Here is a 21,058-nt window from a genome sequence, read left to right as displayed (position 1 = left end):
TTGATGCAGATTGAACTACACAAAGAAGTGCTGAAAGTTTCAAAGTAGAGGTGAGCTGCATTTCATTTTTGGTTAGAGTAATTTTAGAGTAATCCATCTACTTTCACTGTGTTCAGCATAGTCTGAGAGAAATATAATTTGGACATAAATCCCCTGGTGCACTGGATTGCAGGTGCCGGTACCCATTGTGAGGAGTTCAGTAAATGTCGCAAAGGAATGTGTAAGAGGAGTGTATCAGGTTGCAAGATTACAATCATGAAATACTAGCACAAAGAAAGACTGGTACACTCACAAACTATGTATTAGAAAATGATTTAATAATTAATATGACAATTACAATACTTAGCTTTGATAGGTTGTTAGACACACATATAATTCACCGGATTCACAGCATGGAAACCCCAGATTCAACAAGCAGAGCTCAAGTTGAATCATGCATCCTAGAATACTTTGACGGAGGAGATCTGGCACAGCCTTCCTGACTCACCAGTGAGGTCTAAAGGAGGTCTGAACTATGCCATCCTTATATAATCTTTTTCCTTACACTAAAGTGAATACTGATGCAATATGGGCAGTTGATGACAGTATCATTGTGAGTAAAACAGCCAAGTTTGCAAACCGAGCAATTACATCCATATATTGCTTAACAACAAACATTGCAACAAATACTTAAGAATACATAAATACTCTGTCTGTTGTAAAACCAACATTACCTTAAATTGGTAAATAACCATTGTCTGAGCTGAGTTGAATGACATAATCCACTGTACCAAGTTTAGGGAAAGCATAGCCATAAAAGACAAGTAAATAATGTGACAAAACATCACAGACTTGGTATCTGTTCATAAAGAGACACATAGAAATCAATGGTAGGCTCCATCTTTTTACATAATAAAAGGAAAATACCATAATACTACATTCCACCCCTTGGCTCTTTAAAACAGATACTTATCTATTATCTATCTAAGCATTATTTGTTTGTGAGAATAGGATATATATATATATATATATATATATATATATATATATATATATATATATATATATATATATATATATATATATATATATATATATTATATATAATCTGTCTGTTATCCCCAAAATATAGCTGTCTGTTATCCCCAAATTCCCAACCAAACAATGACCAATCATTGTCTTGCATCTAGCCAACACTGCTCTCTTCCATACGACGATAAGTCCTCCCACAATGGTGCTTCACTCGCGTGGGACTCAGATATAAGCAGTACTAGTATCTCAGTTAACATTGATTTAAATTTAACATGTCCTGCAAGTAGCTGTGATACTGCTTGGGGGTCTTGTCCTTTCACATGTACCCTTTCTTGTAAGTACCACTTCTGTTCCTGTAAAGTCTCTTTTTGTGCCGCTCTGGCATGTGCAGCTAGAAATTCCTGTCTTGGCCACTCAGCAGTTGACGGGTCAGTTCTTACAGTCACAGGTTGCACTTTGGTTGTGTCTTCCATTTGCTTTGTGATCACTGGCAGAAAAGGTGGGGGGATATACACTGGGGTCCATATTTCATTACCACTCGCAACAGGATTTTCTGCAGAAACAAAGAATTTTTTTTCATCAAAGAGTAAAGTTTTCTGACCTGTATGTAGCTTTTGCTCTTTGTTATCAGGTAGCTCACTAACTAGTATGTCTGCAGTGAATATGTGCCTCTTTTCTATTGCCATTTGTGCTAGTACCTTGTATGCCATTGTGTTATGTTCCCCCAACCCTTCTACTTGTATAGTTGGTAAACAGTGAGTATTGTTTGCAATAGACATATTGCCATGAAAAATACTTTTGTCAGTTTCAGTATCTAATACAGTAGTGACATGCTGAGGGCGGGTCTGTCCATGCCAAACAGAAGAGACAATATCATGGGGGCGTGGGTCTCCAGCTATAAAGACATGGACTATGGCTGGAAACCTGCCTGTCTCCCATGCAATAGATTCTTGTATCTCCCATGTCTAACCATATGAGTTGGGTTGGATCATGGGAGGAACAGAAGGCATTACCACTTCCTCAGCATCACTTAGTACCACCTTCTTTGGTGGGGTTGCTTGCCCCTTCTGTTTCTGCCTCATTTGTTTCCACATCTCAATAGATGGTGGCCCACCTAATTTTTCTTTGGGAGTACCACCTTTTGACAATTCAAAATACATTTCTTTTGGTGTCATTTGTATCTTTTGTTTATCAAACATAATTGCAAAATGTCCATCTTGCAAATTTTGTTCCAATTCAATTAATCGTTTGAACAATGTAAAAACCTCATGTATTTGTACTGTAGGACACAGATCATTGAGCATAGCAAACAAAGGTGCCTTGTAATGAGGTTGTGCATATTTCAGCAATTCAGTTTTTGATGTTGAAACAAATGGCATCATATGAGGACCTTCCCAGTTAAACAGATTGTGTTTTAACATTTGCATCTGTTAAGTCCTTTAGCCTCAATGCTGCCACACGTCCATATTCTCTCACACGTTGTATACCATCACCAACTGAACTCCATGGAGTTATGTGCATTAGCTCAGTGGGATTGGAGTATACTTTAGCAAAACACAGTCGCACAATGTCTAGCAAAGTCATTCCTTTGCATTTTGCTCATTTTTGTCATGTGTAAACATACCCTAGGACCGGTGGTAATGTTTTCTAAACAAATTGCTTCTTGTGCTGACAACACAACACGAACACCTCCTAAATCCCAAATATGTAACAACCATGATAACAAATTCTCTCCTTGTTTTTGCATGAATTTTGCCAGCAGGTTGCTCAACTCTCCTGTTTTGTAATTTTGTGTTTCTTTTATCCAGTGCCGTAACTAGACATTTTAGTGCCCTGGGCGAGACAGGGCACCGGCGCCCCCCATCTAAGTGGGAGTGGCATATGACAAGTGGGTGTGGCCAACCTAATGTGTGGGTGTGGCTAGAAATGTACTGAAAGAATTCTGATATGTATGCAAAAAATATATAGTGATAGGTATTGTAATATTTTATGCACTTAATACTCAAATAATTACAAATTATTAGATACATTTTATAAATCACCCCGAATTATACAGCTTTGCACCCTGAAGCAGAACCCTTCCCAAATATAAATATTGCACCCAAAAACAGAACACACCTTAATGCAGAGAGCAGTAGCCGAAGCAACACCCAGAGGCAGACCCTCCCTCACTTTTCAATCCCACTACAGAACATAGCAGCAAAATATAAAGCATCCTTTCAGCACAGTCAAAATCAAATGCAGCTTGTTACGCCCAGGATTTAAATCTAGCAGGATGGCTAGCATAGATGAAGAAACTGAAGCCATTAGAGGGATAGCAGGACCATGGTGCCCCTTTTGCTGCTAGCAGCAGCTTACAATGGGGCATTGTGACTTTTTTCAGGATCTGTGAAACGGCACACAGTAGACACTCCTAAAGTGAACAGGAGAGAACCATAAACCATTCCACCCAAAAGTACAAGCTCTTTTTTGTACTTTACAATGCTTAACCACACACTACAAATACATAGCTTGCCCACACACACTACAAATACATAGACTGTCCACACACATAATATAAATACATTTTCACTTACCTTTCCATCGCCTTTATCTCTTCTGTTCTTCTTTCTCCTGTATTGCGCTGCTGCTGCTCCTATTTGCCCCAGCAGTGCTCCTCGCTGAATCCTCACTGAAAATTACGTCGGGCGTGATGACGTCACGCCCGACATTCAGTGGGAGCGAGGAGACTGCCGGGAGGCGCCGGGAGGTCAGGTGACTTTTTTTTTTTTTTTTAAATCTTTATTAACACTGCTGTAATTTTTTTTTTTACTATGCCGGCGGGGAGGGGATGGTAGCGGACGGCTGCTGCGCCCTCTTGGGTTTGCGCCCGGGGCGACGGCACCGCCCGCACCACCCTAGTTACGGCTCTGCTTTTATCATTTGGTGCGATTGTGCATGTCTAGTGCTCTTTGAATTGGCATCACAGTCTGATAATGCATGCAATCCTTCCCCGCTGCTAGTCTGTGTTATCTCTTCTACTTTCTCTCTAGCATGTCTGTTAATCATTGTACATGCTGCTGGCAAAACAATAGGTGGGTCATTCTCTTCTAGGTCCATCTCTACTTTTGATCCTTCTGTATACAGGTTATATATGACCTCAGCATTCCACCATTGTTTCATAACTGTTCTAACCTGTGCTGTTTGTAATTCATTTCTCTCTATTTGCTTTCTGTGCATGTTTACAACATCAAGTACATATTGTATATGTGTGCATTTACTTTTTCTTCTCTACACTCTGATGATCTTAAACATACTTTTAACATAACTAGTTGATCCTTCGCTGCCCGCAGCTCAGTTTCAACTGCCTCCTGTTGCTGTGTAACCTCATGAAGCACCCCCAGAAACACCCACGCCGGTGATGCTGTGGCCTTCTGCTCCATGCTGTTATACATGCTCAAATCTAAGTCCTGTATTTGCTTAAGGACATTAGATAATAGTATCGGGGTTTGATACTTCAACTACTTTTACGCAGTACTGGGTCATGGGCTAGTTCTGATCCAAGTAGGCAGTGGTCTGGCAAGCTCCTCCTTTCCCCTTAACAACCTATTTCTAAGCTTTTCAAACATTTTCTAGATGTACATATTCTTTAACTATGTACAACACTTCTACAGTTAATGAACAAAATAAATACATTTCAGCATAAATCTGTTTTCTCACAACAGTCACTTTATAAGTACAATAATGATAGCAACACAGTTCATAACAATGCTACAAATCACCATTAGTCAGACAAACAATACAGTTATTGAACATTCCCTCTCTGCGCACATTTCACGAAAGTAATCCTGCCAGCTACGCCATTTGTATCCGGTTGCAAGATAACAATCATGAAATACTAGCACAAAGAAAGAATGATACACTCAAACTATGTATAAGAAAAATATTTAATAATTAATATGACAATTAAAATACTTAACTTTGATAGGTTGTAAGACATACACGTAATTCCACGGATTCACAGCATGGAGACCCCACATTCAACAAGCAAACTCCAAGTTGAATCATGCATCCTAGAATACTTTGACGGAGGAGATCTGGCACAGCCTTCCTGACTCACCAGCGAGGTCTAAAGAGGGTCTGAACTATACAATCCTTATATAATCCTTTTCGTTACACTAAAGTGAATACTGATGCAATACATGCAGTTGATGACAGTATTATTCTGAGTAAAACAGCCAAGTTTGCAAACTGAACAATTACATCCATATATTGCTTAACAACAAACATTACAACACATACTTAAGAATACATAAATACTCTGTCTTTTGTAAAACCAACATTACCTTAAATTGGTAAATAACCATTGTCTGAGCTGAGTTGAAGGACATAATCCACTGTACCAGATTTAGGAAAACCTAGCCATAAAAGAAAAGTAAATAATGTGACGAAACATCACAGACTTAGTATCTGTTCATAAAGAGACACATAGAAATCAATGGTAGACTCCATCTTGTTTCATAATAAAAAGGAAAATACCATAATACTACAAGGAGCCAGCTTCACATTAACTTTGTGCCTTAGGCTGTTTGCATGGAGGTGGCTCCCTTCTTAAGGCACTATGTCTTTCTTTCTCCATGTCATGTGTCGGCTAGCGGGGTACAGATGCTTGTGTCTCAGTAACCAGAGTGAATGATTCGATAGGTGGTAGAAGGGAGGGAAATTGAACCTTAGTATAGTTACCTACTCTGCATCACACAAACGCGTTTCACTCGTATGGTCATGCTTTCCTGGGATAAATTTTATTTTAACAAACTCTGATTTGTCAGGTAGTCAGCTGCGGTTAATTAATGTCTGTAACGAAGGTGGCAAATTTGTGGCCAATATTCTAGGCACTAGTTGTAGAAGTAATGTGTCTCAGCTGTACTTGTTTTCAGATTGGATAGGGAAGTGAACTGAGATTATTAAAAAATGCTGTGCATATGTTTCTGTAACAAACTTGTGCAAATAATACACACTTATTTATTGACTGTAAATATTAACATAATGAGTTAAATAGTTACATTTCAATAAATAGTCCAACTTTCCCTTAACAAGCCCAAAAAAGGAAATCTCATTCATTAAATAAGTCTAATTTATTAAATATGCCTATTTCCCTACAACTAGCTTCAACCTTAAATTGATAGCACCCACATTTAATAATTAGGCCTCTGCCCCCCCTATTTCCTTATGATGTGTGATAGAGATTACATTATATATATATATATATATATATTCCTAAAACATCAAAAAAGAAGGGGCGCTTCCATGGTGTGTTATCCAAGTTAAAAGTTTTATTCCAAACAATAAAATTGCACGTACCAAATGGTAAAAATATTCAGGCATAGATAATACAACAGCTCATTTCTGATATCCACATACGAACGGCTCTATCTGAAGCAGCTCGAAATCAGAGAGTCCTCACGATCACCTCTACGCGTTTCATCACTCAGGACTTCATCAGGAGGCGTGGATTATTACATCACAGCTCACCTATTTCTAGAGAGTTGTCAATTATTTCACAGGTGAATCAAATTCTACCAATTACAGCTCTCGGTACTTGCACAAATAAAATTCAAATGCTTAAAAACTCTTATATACATGGGTAATATAAACCAATACATACACAATCTATAATTACAGGACAGTCAATATAAAATACAGAATTAAAAGCATATTACATTCCAACCTTTTATAAAAAAGGTGTCACTTCACATCCTTCATTAAGTCCCCAGGGTACAAAGGTGTTAAGCGTGTAAATCCAAAAGGTTTCCCTTTGAGATAATTTTAACAATAAATCTCCTCCTCTAGCATTTATTTGCACATGTTCAATTGCTTTAAAACGTAAAGATTCAGGGTTAGCATTATGACAGGTAGAAAAATGTCTCGGTACACTATGGTTATCAATCTTGTGCTGAATATTCCGTAAATGTTCTAAAATACGTATTTTAACTGCTCTTTTGGTTTTACCCACATATTTTTTCCCACAACCACATTCCAATAAATAAACCACATATGTGGTATTACAATTCATAAAAGATTGAATAACTCTCTCTTTTCTGTTTGACGTATCGATAAACGATTTATGGTCACCATGTACATATTTGCAGGTTTTAAAATGCCCGCAAGCAAAAAATCCTTTTGTGGGTTGTAACTAGGGATGTGCACCGGCGACTTTTGAGGTCTCGTGTTTTGTGTTTTGGATCCGGATTTTCATTATTTTTGGGGTTCGGATTTGTCTCGCAAAACACTTGACGAAAGGTCTCGGTTCGGATTTAAGGTTTTGGATTCTGATTTTTTTTGAAAAAAACATAAGTTTAAAAATCAAGTTTTTGGGCTTATTTTCACTCCTAGGCTATTATTAACCTCAATAACATTCAATAACAAGCATTTCCACTAATTTACAGTGTATTCTGAACACCTCACAATATAGTTATTAGTCCAAAATGTTGCAACGAGGTATCTTTCTGGACTGCGTAGAGGAGTGGGTCACCACAATATATATTAAAAACCCTGAACTTGTATGATTCGCAGCAATAAATGTACCTGGACTGCGTAGAGGAGTGGGTCACCACAATATATATTAAAAACCCTGAACTTGTATGATTCGCAGCAATAAATGTACCTGGACTGCGTAGAGGAGTGGGTCACCACAATATATATAATAAGAAAACCATCAACTTGTATGATTCGCACCAATAAATGTACCTGGACTGCGTAGAGGAGTGGGTCACCACAATATATATTAAAAACCCTGAACTTGTATGATTCGCAGCAATAAATGTACCTGGACTGCTTAGAGGAGTGGGTCACCACAATATATATAATAAGAAAACCATCAACTTGTATGATTCGCACCAATAAATGTACCTGGACTGCGTAGAGGAGTGGGTCACCACAATATATATTAAAAACCCTGAACTTGTATGATTCGCAGCAATAAATGTACCTGGACTGCGTAGAGGAGTGGGCACTGGGCACCACAATAAAAAATATATAGAAAACCTTCAACAGGTCAAAATTACACCCAAAAATAGTATCTGGACTGCATAGAGGACTGGCCACTGGCCACCACAATATAATATATAGAAAACCTTCAACAGGTCAGAATTACACCCAAAAATAGTATCTGGACTGCGTAGAGTAGTGGGCACTGGGCACCACAATATAATATATAGAAAACCTTCAACAGTTCAGAATTACACCCAAAAATAGTATCTGGACTGCGTAGAGTAGTGGGCACTGGGCACCACAATAAAAAATATATAGAAAACCTTCAACAGGTCAGAATTACACCCAAAAATAGTATCTGGACTGCATAGAGGACTGGCCACTGGCCACCACAATATAATATATAGAAAACCTTCAACAGGTCAGAATTACACCCAAAAATAGTATCTGGACTGCGTAGAGTAGTGGGCACTGGGCACCACAATAAAATATATAAAAAACCTTCAACAGGTCTGCATTACACTGCACATACGGCTGCTCCTCCATCCTCTCCATCATATACATGTTGGAGTTTCAGCGTGTGAAAACCTCTTGTTTTTGATAATGTCAGTGCATTTTGAATATTTTTCAATTTGCCCCACACCACTGAATGTACTTTATCTATGATACGCATCTATCTATCTTGACTGCGTAGTGTGGTGGCCCCGGTACACAATTTGGTACCGAGGCCACAATATAATTAAAAAATTGGGCATCAACTGTCACCGTTGTTTAATATCTGATACACCTAAATATGGACTGCACAGTGTAGTGGCCTCGGCAGTAAATTTGGTGCGGGGGCCACAATACCTCCTCCAACTTCCAAGTGTAGTGTTTATAAAGACAGACAGCGTCGAAGTGTTATTAGTTGACTTTCTTAACCCTAAAATTGTCCCTGTTGCAAATATTCGTGCAATGGACAGTTACTTTTTTATTGAAAGACTCAAGCTTTCAAGTGTAGTGTTTATAAAATATAAACAACAATACAGTAGTTTTAGAGCACGTCAATACCTCTTGTTTTAAATTATGACAGGGCATTTTACTTTTGGTTTAATTTCTTGAATTTGTTTAAATTTGGTTTTACTTTTTGAACATGGCAAACGACTGTTGATTGGTCATATAATGCAAAAAAAAAAGTTCCAAGATGGAATTGTCCTTGGGCCCTCACACCCACCCTTATGTTGTTGAAATAGGACATGCACACTTTAACAAACCAATAATTTCAGCGACAGGGCCTACCAAACAACTTTGGCTGAAATGATTGGTTTGTTTGGGCCCCCACACCAAAAAAGCTATTCATCTCTCCCTGTACAGACTAAACAGGCTCTACTGAGGCAAGATGTCGTCCTCATCCTCAACCTCTGATTCCTCTCCCCTACAGTGTGTACTTCCTCCTCATCACACATTATCAATTCGTCCCCGCTGGACTCCACAACCACAGGTCCCTCTGTAGTATCTGGAGGGCAGTGCTGTACTTCATTGAGGAATTGATTATTCATTTTTATAAACATCATTTTTTCAACGTTATGAGGAAGCAACCTCCTTCGCCGCTCACTGACCAGGTTCCCCGCTGCACTAAAAACTCTTTCCGAGTACACACTGGAGGGGGAACAAATCAGGTAAAATAGAGCCAGTTTGTACAGGGGCTTCCAAACTGCCTTTTTTTTCTGCCAGTAACAATATGGACTGTCTGACATGTCTATTTGGATGGTGTCAGCAAAATAATCCTCCACCATTTTTTCTATTGTGACAGCATCCAATGCAGCGAGAGTAGACATGTCTGCAATGGTTGGCAGGTCCTTCAGTCCGGACCAGATGTTATCAGCATCCCCGTCAGCGCCTCTTTTGGGAAAACTGAGCTTTTTCCTCGCAGCCATAGATGTGGAAGAAAATGAGGGTGGAGCTGTTGGCATGTCACGGTCCTCTTCAGAGGACAATCTCCTGACCAGCAGGTCTTTGCACCGCTGTAGACTTGTGTCCGCCGGAAACAGAGACACAACATACCATTTAAACCGAGGATCGAGCACGGTGGCCAGAATGTATTCCTCTGACTTTAAAAGAGTGACCACCCTCGGATCCTGGCAAAGCGTACGAAGGGCTACATCCACAAGAGCTACATGCTTGGTGTAATCGCAATGGCTTACCAGCTCCTCCCTCACTTTCTCCAGCTGCTTCTGCAACAGCCTGATCAGGGGAATGACCTGACTCAAGCTGGCAGTGTCGGAACTGACTTCTCGTGTGGCAAGTTCAAATGGCTGCAGAACCTTGCACAACACGGAAATCAGTCTCCACTGCGCTTGACTGAGGCGCATCCCCACTCCTTTGCCTATGTCGTAGGTGGCTGTGTAGGCCTGAATGGCCTTTTGCTGCTCCTCCATCCTCTGCAGCATATAGAGGGTGGAGTTCCAGCGCGTCACAACCTCTTGTTTGAGGTGATGGCAGGGCAGGTTCATGCTTTTTTGATGTGCCTCTAGTCTTCGGTAGGCACTGGCTGAATGCTGAAAGTGTCCAGCAATTTTGCGCGCCACCGCAAGCATCTCCTGCACACCCCTGTCACTCTTGAGGTAATGCTGCACCACCAAATTAATGGTGTGGGCAAAACATGGGACGTGCTGGAAATTGCCCATATTTAATGCCCGCACAATGTTACTGGCATTGTCTGACACCACAAATCCCCATGAGAGTCTAAGTGGGGTAAGCCACTGGGAGATAATTTCCCTCAGTTTCTCTAATATGTTGTCAGCGTTGTGCCTCTTATTAAAGCCTGTAATACACAATGTTGCCTGCCTTTGCACGAGCAGCCATTTTGTAGTTGCTGCTACTGATGTTGCTGTTGCTGCGGAAGGGGATGCATCTACCCAGTGGGCTGTCACAGTCATATAGTCCTTCGTTTGCCCAGAACCACTTGTCCACATGTCCGTGGTTAAGTGGACAGTGGGTACAACTGCATTTTTTAGAGCACTGAGGACACTTGATCGTACTTCTCTGTACATTTTTGGTATCGCCTGCCTAGTGAAGTGGAATCTTGATGGGATTTGGTACCAGGGACACAATAGCTCCATCAACCCTCTAATTCCCACTTCACTGATGGCGGACACCGGGCGCACGTCTAACACCAACATTGCAGTTACAGCCGCAGTTATACGCTTTGCAATAGGGTGACTACTAAGGTATTTTGTGGTCATGGCAAACGACTGTTGGACGGTCAATTGTTTTGTGAAAGACTTAGCGGTCTTACGACTTCCCCTCTGGGAAGATGACCGACTAACAGCAGCAGTGGCAGTAGTAGGCGTACCGCTACAGGATTCCTCGGATGAATCCCGTATTGAGGAGGACTCAGTCTGGCTGCTGACTTGGGCTGCAGGACTGAATCTGATGGAGATTGTGGAGGAAGTTGACGAGGAGGGTGTTGCTGGTGTGTATCCAACTGGACCACGGGATTTAGGTGTCCCTGTACCGATGAGGGTCCTAGCCCCAGTTCCTGAACTAACCACTGAACTATGAAGGTTATTCAGGTGACGTATAAGGGAGGATGTTCCTAGGTGGGCAAGATCCTTACCCCTGCTTATTTGAGCTTTACATAAGCTACATATGGCCATACATTGGTTGTCTGGATTTGTTTGCTGTTTTGTTGCTGACAGCATAACTCTCTTCAATTTTTTGGAGGGGGGGGGGAGGAGGAGGAGGGATAAGATCTGTGGGTGAAGCTGAACCACTAGTCATGAACACGGGCCAGGGCCTAAGCCGTTCCTTGCCACTCCGTGTCGTAAATGGCATATTGGCAACTTTACGTTTCTCCTCAGATGATTTTAAGTTTCTCTTTTTGCTACTTTTTCTTAACTTGGGCTTTTTGGATTTTACATGCCCGGTACTACGAGATTGGGCACCGGGCTTGGAAGACGACGTTGATGGCATTTCATCGTCTATGTCATGACTAGTGGCAGCAGCTTCAGCATTAGGAGGAAGTGGGTCTTGATCTTTCCCTACTTTATCCTCCAAGTTTTTGGTCTCCATTATATGTAGCACAAGATACTGCAGAATGTGTGAACTTGGTAATATTGCAGTACCAATGGACTTATACTGCTGGATTGGTTTTGCAAATTTGGTTATAATTACTTTTTTTTACAATTTTTAAAAACTTGGGAATATTGGGGAAATAACTATGCCCTTAGAAGCACAGAGCACAGCACACAACACCACTGGACTGATACTGCACAGCACAGCACGAGATCTACCAGGACAGAGGACCACCTAACACACCCTCCCTCTACCCTGATCAATGCCCGAGTGAAGATGGCGGCGACTAGCGGGGAATTTATAGGATCCGAGTATCGCGAGATCCGACAACGGGATTATGAGTCAGAGCCTCAGTTTCAGATTTGAATTTGGCGCCAATACCCGGATCTGTCTCGGATCCGACTCGGATCGGCAACGTTCGGGTGGGCTCGGATTTCAGAAATCCGAGTGCGCTCGTCTCTAGTTGTAACCAAGTATTTTTATTTTTACTCGATATTTCCTTCAGATGTGATGGGGCTAAAATACTTTTTAAAGTTTTTGGTTTTTAAAAAATAATGCGGGGTTTCAATGGTAACACACTTGATAAACCAGAGTCTAATTTTAATACTGCCCAATGTTTTTCTAATGTGTTTATAATGTTTGTTGGCCACATTAAAAGTAGTGAGAAAGGCACAATCAAAAGTATTAGATTTAACTTGTTTCTTGTCTTTATACGTCAATAATTTTGTCCTGTCATATCGTCTAACCTTATCCAAACTCTCAGTTAGGAGATTTTCAGGATAACCCCGTTCTAAAAATTTTTTTGTAAGAACAGAGGCCTGTTTTTCAAAAGTATCTGAATCTTGACAATTCCGTTTAATTCTAGTCAGCTGAGAGATGTCTAGTGATGATAATTTGAATATGTCTCAGTGTGAATTTATTTTGGAATGCACTAAGTATATTTTAGAACATAATTTCTTCACTTTCCTTAGTCAGTATTTCCATCAGGTGCGAGGGACTGCGATGGGCAGTTCCTTCGCACCAAGTTACGCTAACATCTATATGGGATACTGGGAGAGTGAAGTGATTTATACAAATACAGCTTATATGGATAAGATTGTTTTATTTAAACGTTTTATAGATGATATGATAATCATCTGGAGAGGCACTGAATCGGAATTTCATATTTTTGTTCAGGAAATTAATGTGAATACGTTTGATTTGAAATTCACATCCGTTATAGATAAAGATAGGATTGAATTTCTTGATCTGGTTTTGGACACTAATTTATTTGAAGAAAAGCATCATATTGATACTTACACTTTTTTTAAAAAAAGTTGATAGTAATAATTATATAGACTATAAAAGCTGTCATATGAGACGATGAAAGGACAATATACCCATCTCTCAGCTGACTAGAATTAAACGGAATTGTCAAGATTCAGATACTTTTGAAAAACAGGCCTCTGTTCTTACAAAAAAAAATTTAGAACGGGGTTATCCTGAAAATCTCCTAACAGAGAGTTTGGATAAGGTTAGACGATATGACAGGACACAATTATTGACGTATAAAGACAAGAAACAAGTTAAATCTAATACTTTTGATTATGCCTTTGTCACTACTTTTAATGTGGCCAACAAACAGATTATAAACACATTAGAAAAACATTGGGCAGTATTAAAATTAGACTCTGGTTTATCAAGTGTGTTACCATTGAAACCCCGCATTATTTTTAAAAAACCAAAAACTTTAAAAAGTATTTTAGCCCCATCACATCTGAAGGAAATATTGAGTAAAAATCAAAATACTTGGTTACAACCCACAAAAGGATTTTTTGCTTGCGGGCATTGTAAAACCTGCAAATATGTACATGGTGACCATAAATCGTTTATCGATACGTCAAACAGAAAAGAGAGAGTTATTCAATCTTTTATGAATTGTAATACCACATATGTGGTTTATTTATTGGAATGTGGTTGTGGGAAAAAATATGTGGGTAAAACCAAAAGAGCAGTTAAAATACGTATTTTAGAACATTTACGGAATATTCAGCACAAGATTGATAACCATAGTGTACCGAGACATTTTTCTACCTGTCATAATGCTAACCCTGAATCTTTACGTTTTAAAGCAATTGAACATGTGCAAATAAATGCTAGAGGAGGAGATTTATTGTTAAAATTATCTCAAAGGGAAACCTTTTGGATTTACACGCTTAACACCTTTGTACCCTGGGGACTTAATGAAGGATGTGAAGTGACACCTTTTTTATAAAAGGTTGGAATGTAATATGCTTTTAATTCTGTATTTTATATTGACTGTCCTGTAATTATAGATTGTGTATGTATTGGTTTATATTACCCATGTATATAAGAGTTTTTAAGCATTTGAATTTTATTTGTGCAAGTACCGAGAGCTGTAATTGGTAGAATTTGATTCACCTGTGAAATAATTGACAACTCTCTAGAAATAGGTGAGCTGTGATGTAATAATCCACGCCTCCTGATGAAGTCCTGAGTGATGAAACGCGTAGAGGTGATCGTGAGGACTCTCTGATTTCGAGCTGCTTCAGATAGAGCCGTTCGTATGTGGATATCAGAAATGAGCTGTTGTATTATCTATGCCTGAATATTTTTACCATTTGGTACGTGCAATTTTATTGTTTGGAATAAAACTTTTAACTTGGATAACACACCATGGAAGGGCCCCTTCTTTTTTGATGTTTTAGGAGTGTTGGTTATTCCCCCGTGGAGATCGGGAGATAGAAGGGAAGGACGCGCAGATTTCATCCTGCTGGTGTTTTGAAGTACAGTGAAACAAAGACTGTTCACGGAAAAGCACGCTGAGATTTATTATCCATATTATTGGACTTGTGCGCACCGATTGTTGGGATATATATATATATATATATATATATATATATATATATACACATACACACACACACACACACACACACACACACACACACACACAGAGAGACACACAGAGACACACACACACACACAGAGACACAGTTTGTATGTTCTCCCCGTGTTTGCGTGGGTTTCCACCGGGTGCTCCGGTTTCCTCCCACACTCCAAAAACGTACTGGTAGGTTAATTGGCTGCTGTCAAAATTGACCTTAGTCTCTCCCTCTTTTTTTTTTTTTTCTCTCTTTCTCTTCCAAGCTCCAATGGGGCAGGGACTGATGTGAATGAGTTCTCTGTACAGCGCTGCAGAATTAGTGGCGCTATATAAATAACTGATGATGATATTCCAGTATCCAAGTGGCAGCCTATAGTATTACAGCAGAGCATACGTGTGCAGCAAAGATTAGATCCTTACTATATAGAAACAGCAGAATGTTGCTGTAACTGATCCTTGCACACTAGAACTCTCTTTATAGTGTTAACTTTGTATTAGATTCCGACCTCCCTTGAAAACGGCCTGTTATAAGTGATTAGAACATTGCTTATTAGCCCAAAATCCTACCTTACTATTAGCCCTCATTCATAGAGGGGAGAGGAGGTGACCATTGAGGGAAGGGCATGTGATGAGACCGTAAGAGACCCTCTAAGTGCACGGATGGTTGTATGTTTGGTGTACATGGCCTCTGTTTTACTCCTCAAATCATGTGACACTGTGTCAGGTGGGCGGGGCTGTTTGTCATACTTTTAAACAGTAGTTTTTTATTACTGTTACCAAGTACTGTTCTGAACCATAATACCTTGTTGCCTTGCTTTTGTCACACAAACTTATGCAATAAACTGAGTTTTTTGCAAAAGTGTCCTGTGTTTTTGAAGCTACTGCATATAGTGCAGAGGTGTCAACCTTAAACTGTCCTTTCAGACCAACATTACTTGGGTGTTGAGTAAAAAAATCTTGCAATAACGTTGTGACCAGATGGGAAGGAATGTTGCACAGTTTTTCTGGATCGCATTCTCACCATCCATAACCAACGGTTACTAACCACTTTTACTGGTGTTACATGCCACCAGAAACTCGCCGACTTGCGAATGCCAACTGCACAATAGTTGTAGGAGGATTAGTTTGCAACCACCAGGCTCATTCACCGGCACCTGGATCTGCTTCCTTCTGAGAAGCTGGTATAGCTGCTGCAGCGCCTCTTTGCTGTGGGCATGCTGGTACCTCTTGACCATTAACTGACTATGGTTTAGGGCGGCTGGGTAGCAGTTAGAGCATTAATACACAGATGCTGGGTGCAACACAGGACAGCCTGGGAACAGATTACAGTGTAAGCTCTTATCTGTTGGTCATAGGGTACAGCAGCAATAAGCGTCAGGCAGAATCTTCCAGCCTTTGTTTTTATTGTTCAAGTATTCTTACAAGGAACTTTACACACTATTTGGGGGTACTAAACATACAGAAGTACAATGGAATACTACAGTTAAAATACAAAATACAGCTCTGAGTAACATGTTGGCAGGGGTTAACCCAGTCCCCTGATCCCATCTGGCACCACAAAGCCTGAGATATTGCATCAGATGTTTAGCATCAGGATGTATTATATTCTCTAAACTTGGATTTAACACAATTTAAACTAAACAAAATTTACATCAATCTGAGTAATGTAACAGTAAGAAATTTGGGAAATCACGAATAGTCCCCTATCATTTTAACAGGAAAGAATACTCAGGATAGAAAGGTAACAACCCCTTGTTGTATATTCAGGCTAAAAAGATGTTTGTCACTCACAGATGAAAGGCCTAATTGGCATGGGATTTCCTTTCTTCGGAAGTTACAATAACAAATTTCCTTCAACGTGGAATACGGCCACAAAAATCAATACATTTCCAATACAAAAATGAATTTATACTATAAATTGTTTCTAGATGATCTGGCAACAAAGCTAATATTACTTGTTCTGCATGCAACATGGATTTTAAATGGCAGGGTGTCCCTTTGTATAATAATCATTTGAGCTCTGCACAGTTTATGATGTAATCTATATGTGCATGGATTACAATTTTAAAATGGTAGTTCTAATATTAGTTGAATTTGGGCTATTGGTGCACCTAGATGCCCTGCCTACAAATACGTTGGATTTACAGGAAAGGGTTAAAACAGTGGATTGCTTCACATTTACATCTGCCTATCCCATGCACTATAAGACACAAAAAATAAAGTACCACAACAACCATTGTAGGGTATCATGAATATGTTAATTGGTGTGTTTGTTGACAAACAATTCATAACCTCCTTCCTATATATGTCCTGCCTTGGAATGCAGATTCATTGACCATGATGCACATACTCTTCTATCAGACTTTTGTTCCCAACACTCCAGAGACTGCACTAACTAATGTGGTCAATAATTTAATCGCTGCTAAATCTAAAGGCCATTACTTGCTTCTAATTCTCCTGGCCCTCTCTGCTGAAGTTGACCACTTTCTTTTCATAGAAAGACTAGATTCCTGAGCTTTTCAGGACACTTGCATCTCCTCATTCTCATCTGACTTCTCAAATCTTTCACTTTCAGTGTTCGTTTCTCTGTATCCAACACCTCTACTACCTCTATCTGTTGAAGTGCCACAAGCATCAGTCCTAGCCCTTCTGCTCTTCTCTGTCTATACCACTGTTTTTGGGGAAACTAATACGCTCCGCTGGATTTCAGTACCATCTCTAAGTGAATGATATCCAAATTTACCTATCCTCTGGATTTTTCACCATCTGGGTTGGTCCACATTACTCGGTGACTTTCTGCCCTTTCATCTTGGATGCCCTTTTGCCACTTCAAACACTTTCAAAATTTGAGCTTGTAATATTCCCACCAACCAATAGAAGAAAACTTCCTGATATCTTTATCTGTTGACAGCAGGAAAATCAACTTTACCCCTCAAGCTCGCTGTCTAGATGTCATCCTAGACTCAGAACATCCACACATCTAATATGTAGCCAAATCCTGTTACTTACATCTAAGAAACATTTCCAGAATATGCACATATCGAACACAAAACACTGCAAACATTTTTATTCATGCACTCATTATCGCCTGCATTTTCTATTGCATATTCTATTTTGAATGCCACAACTAGACTAATTTTCCATGTAAAAGTTCTTCTATTGCTGCTCCCTAGACAAGCTTATCAATATCCTGATGTATCCTCTTAAGTACCCTAGGCTATTCAACCACGTATCCACCCCTCTAGGCAGTTCACACAAAAAAACTTTACAATGGGGAAAAAGTTTCTAGTGGGGCTATGTGATCCAGTAATTTGACTGAAACAATATGCACATGTATCAAACTACTATTGTCATATGGATTATAAACTTGCAAGCAGGGCCATCTTACCTCCTTGTTTGTCTGTTAATACCCAGTCTTGTTTTCTTACTGTATTTGATCCTTATTGTAAAGTGGTCTGGAATATGCGTTTGCCATATAAATGTCAATAAATAGGCAGAATGGCACAGACTCTGTCAGCACAACTCTCCTTTTACTAACCTGCAACCAAGATCTCATCCATTTAGCCATTTTAGAAGCCATTCCCAAGCCTTCATGTTTATTTAATAGTCTGTGATGTGGGACAGTGTCAAAAGCCTTACTAAAGTCATGATAAGCTACATCTACTGCCCCCCCCCTTTGATCTATTACTTTAGTCACCCAGTCAAAAAGGTTAATAAGATTTGTTTGACACGATCTACCTCCAGTAAATCCTTGCTGTTTGGGATCCTGTAAGTTACTGAATTTGAGATATTGTACAACTCTTTCTTTTAAGAGCGTTTCCATCGATTTCCCTACTACTGATATAAGGCTCACTGGTCAGTAATTGTTTGCCGCTTCCACCTCTTCCTTGCAAAGCTTTTCGATTTCATACCTCTTTGAATACTTCCTCTTTGATGAAGATTCTGTCCCTGAAGAGATCTGTCTGATATGAAGGAAAGGGGTCCACCATAGCATTGTGGCAAAGGTGGTTTTGAAGATTATTGCTTATGTGGCTTTAGAGAGGAAAGTACACCACCATGACCCATTTTCTCAGTGCACTGTTATGTTTGTTCTTTGCATGTGCACTTGGTGAAAGAGCATGTCCCTCAGGCTTTCAATAAAAATGATGCACAAAATCACAGCTATTATTCCGCTATGGAATAACGTAGTAATATCCTTTTTAGAATTTAAATTGGTGAATACATTGTCTCTTACAAGTTATCAAGGAATTCTGTGACCATAAACAGGGATTAGTAGGCTACATGGTGAGTTATTATACCTCATAATTCTTATAATCTACTTAAAAAAATGTATAGCATGGGGTGCATTGTTCCTTATAATTAGAGATGGTCACTGACCCCCGTGTTTTGGTTTTGGATCTGGATTACCATCGTGTTTTGGTTTTGTTTTGCTATTTTGTTGGAAAATCAATGTTTTTGGGTATAAAATAACCAAATTTAGTGCTCCACCTGTTTCTTGGATAAGTAATGTAATTGTAAAGCTAATAAATTATCCAAAAAACCGTTTAATTCCTGGTAGGTAGGCCTTCATTAATTCTACACACAAACCAGATTGTCTTCCTCTCCATCTATGCATATTGACAATGCAGCCATCGTCTTTGGGTGTAAATTACACCCTACACTTATAGTTAAATATCTAAAGAAATGGACAAAGGCAGTTTGGTTTCTGTCTCTATAGTCCCCCCCCCCCCGCCCTCCACTTGTAGTTGAATAGAAAAAAAGCAGCCTGGATAGACTGAACAATATAAAAAATAAATGGACCAAGGTAGTTTGGTATCTGTCTGCACCAGACCCCCTCTCCAGTAGGAGTAAAATAGAAAAAAAGCAGCCTGGATAGACTGAACAATATAAATGGACCAAGGCAGTTTGGTATCTGTCTGCATCAGAACCCCACCCTATCCACTTGTATTAAAATAGAAAAGAAGCAGCCTGCATAGACTGTAGAATTAGAATATTAAAAGAAATGGATAAAGGCAGTTTGGTATCTGCCTAATCATCCACATCATCATTAGCGCCCTCGTCGCCTCCATAAATCTCCCCTTCATCCTCTTCTATTTCCAAAGTGGCATCCTCAATTTGTGTTTCACCGGCTACACTCGGGCTGTTCAGGCACACATCAGCAGAACTGCTGAAAGGGCCCTTCTTTATGGGTACATTATCAGAATGCTAACGATTGGACATACCACTGTTGGATGGACTCTCCGCAGGGGTTGGCCTTAGTGTTTTCTTGCAGCTCAGCTTTCACACATAACAGTAGTTGTGCACCACTTTTGGAATTCGAATTACTTGGTCTTGCAAATTCTATAGACAAGCCTGCTTGTCTTCCTCTTCATCAATGACTCTTAGCAATTGAGCACTTGTCTTTTGGTGTATATTACACCCAAACCTTATGACTGTAAATTAGTAAAAATACAGTTTAATCCCTGATAGGCCCTCCACCATCCTTTTGCATGTTAATAGTAGGATTGGTTGGAGTTATGGTCAAGGTCACACATTTTTTAAAAAAATCTTTCAAAGCAACCCAGATGTTAATCTGTTGTGCTCTGTCCCCTGCGCCATCCCTGCTTGTGTTTGGAAAGTGCATATTGGTGCCAGAACCTCACGTGCCAGAACTGCTCCCACTGGTGCCAGACTGCTGCAGGACTTACACAATCAACCGCATCCTCATCGTCGGATACCCAAATCTCCCCCACATCCTCTTCTAAAGACAAAGTGTCATCCTCACTTGGTGTATCACCGGCTACACTCGTGCTGTTCAGGCACACATCAGCAGAACTGCTGAAAGGGCCCTTCTTTATGGGTACACTAACAGAATGCTCACGATTAGACATCCCGCTGTTGGATGGACTCTCCACAGGAATTAGTGTCATTTGTGAATCAGAGCAAACATTACCCTCTAATGCCTTACTGTTATCTTGCAGCTCGGCTTTGACGCGTAACAGTAGTTGTGCACCAATTGTAGGCTCGGTAACTTTTTGGGATCTGCCACTAATAGCCAAAGATGAAGGCCACATTCTCTCTTTGCCACTGCGTGTGTAGAATGGCATGTTTGCAATTTTTTTCTTTATCGGCACTTAAATTTTGATCAGTAACACT

General features: G+C 39.8%; 1 protein-coding gene across 1 annotated transcript in view; it reads left to right on the top strand.

Annotated features, from left to right (window-relative positions):
* PDE10A (phosphodiesterase 10A) overlaps positions 1 to 21,058 on the top strand; it is a 178,364-nt gene that overhangs the window by 126,850 nt on the left and 30,456 nt on the right. The window lies entirely within an intron of this gene.

The sequence above is a fragment of the Mixophyes fleayi genome, chromosome 3 (genome assembly GCF_038048845.1).
Source record: "Mixophyes fleayi isolate aMixFle1 chromosome 3, aMixFle1.hap1, whole genome shotgun sequence".
Lineage (NCBI taxonomy): Eukaryota > Metazoa > Chordata > Amphibia > Anura > Limnodynastidae > Mixophyes > Mixophyes fleayi.
This window is presented reverse-complemented; position numbering and strand designations above follow the sequence as displayed.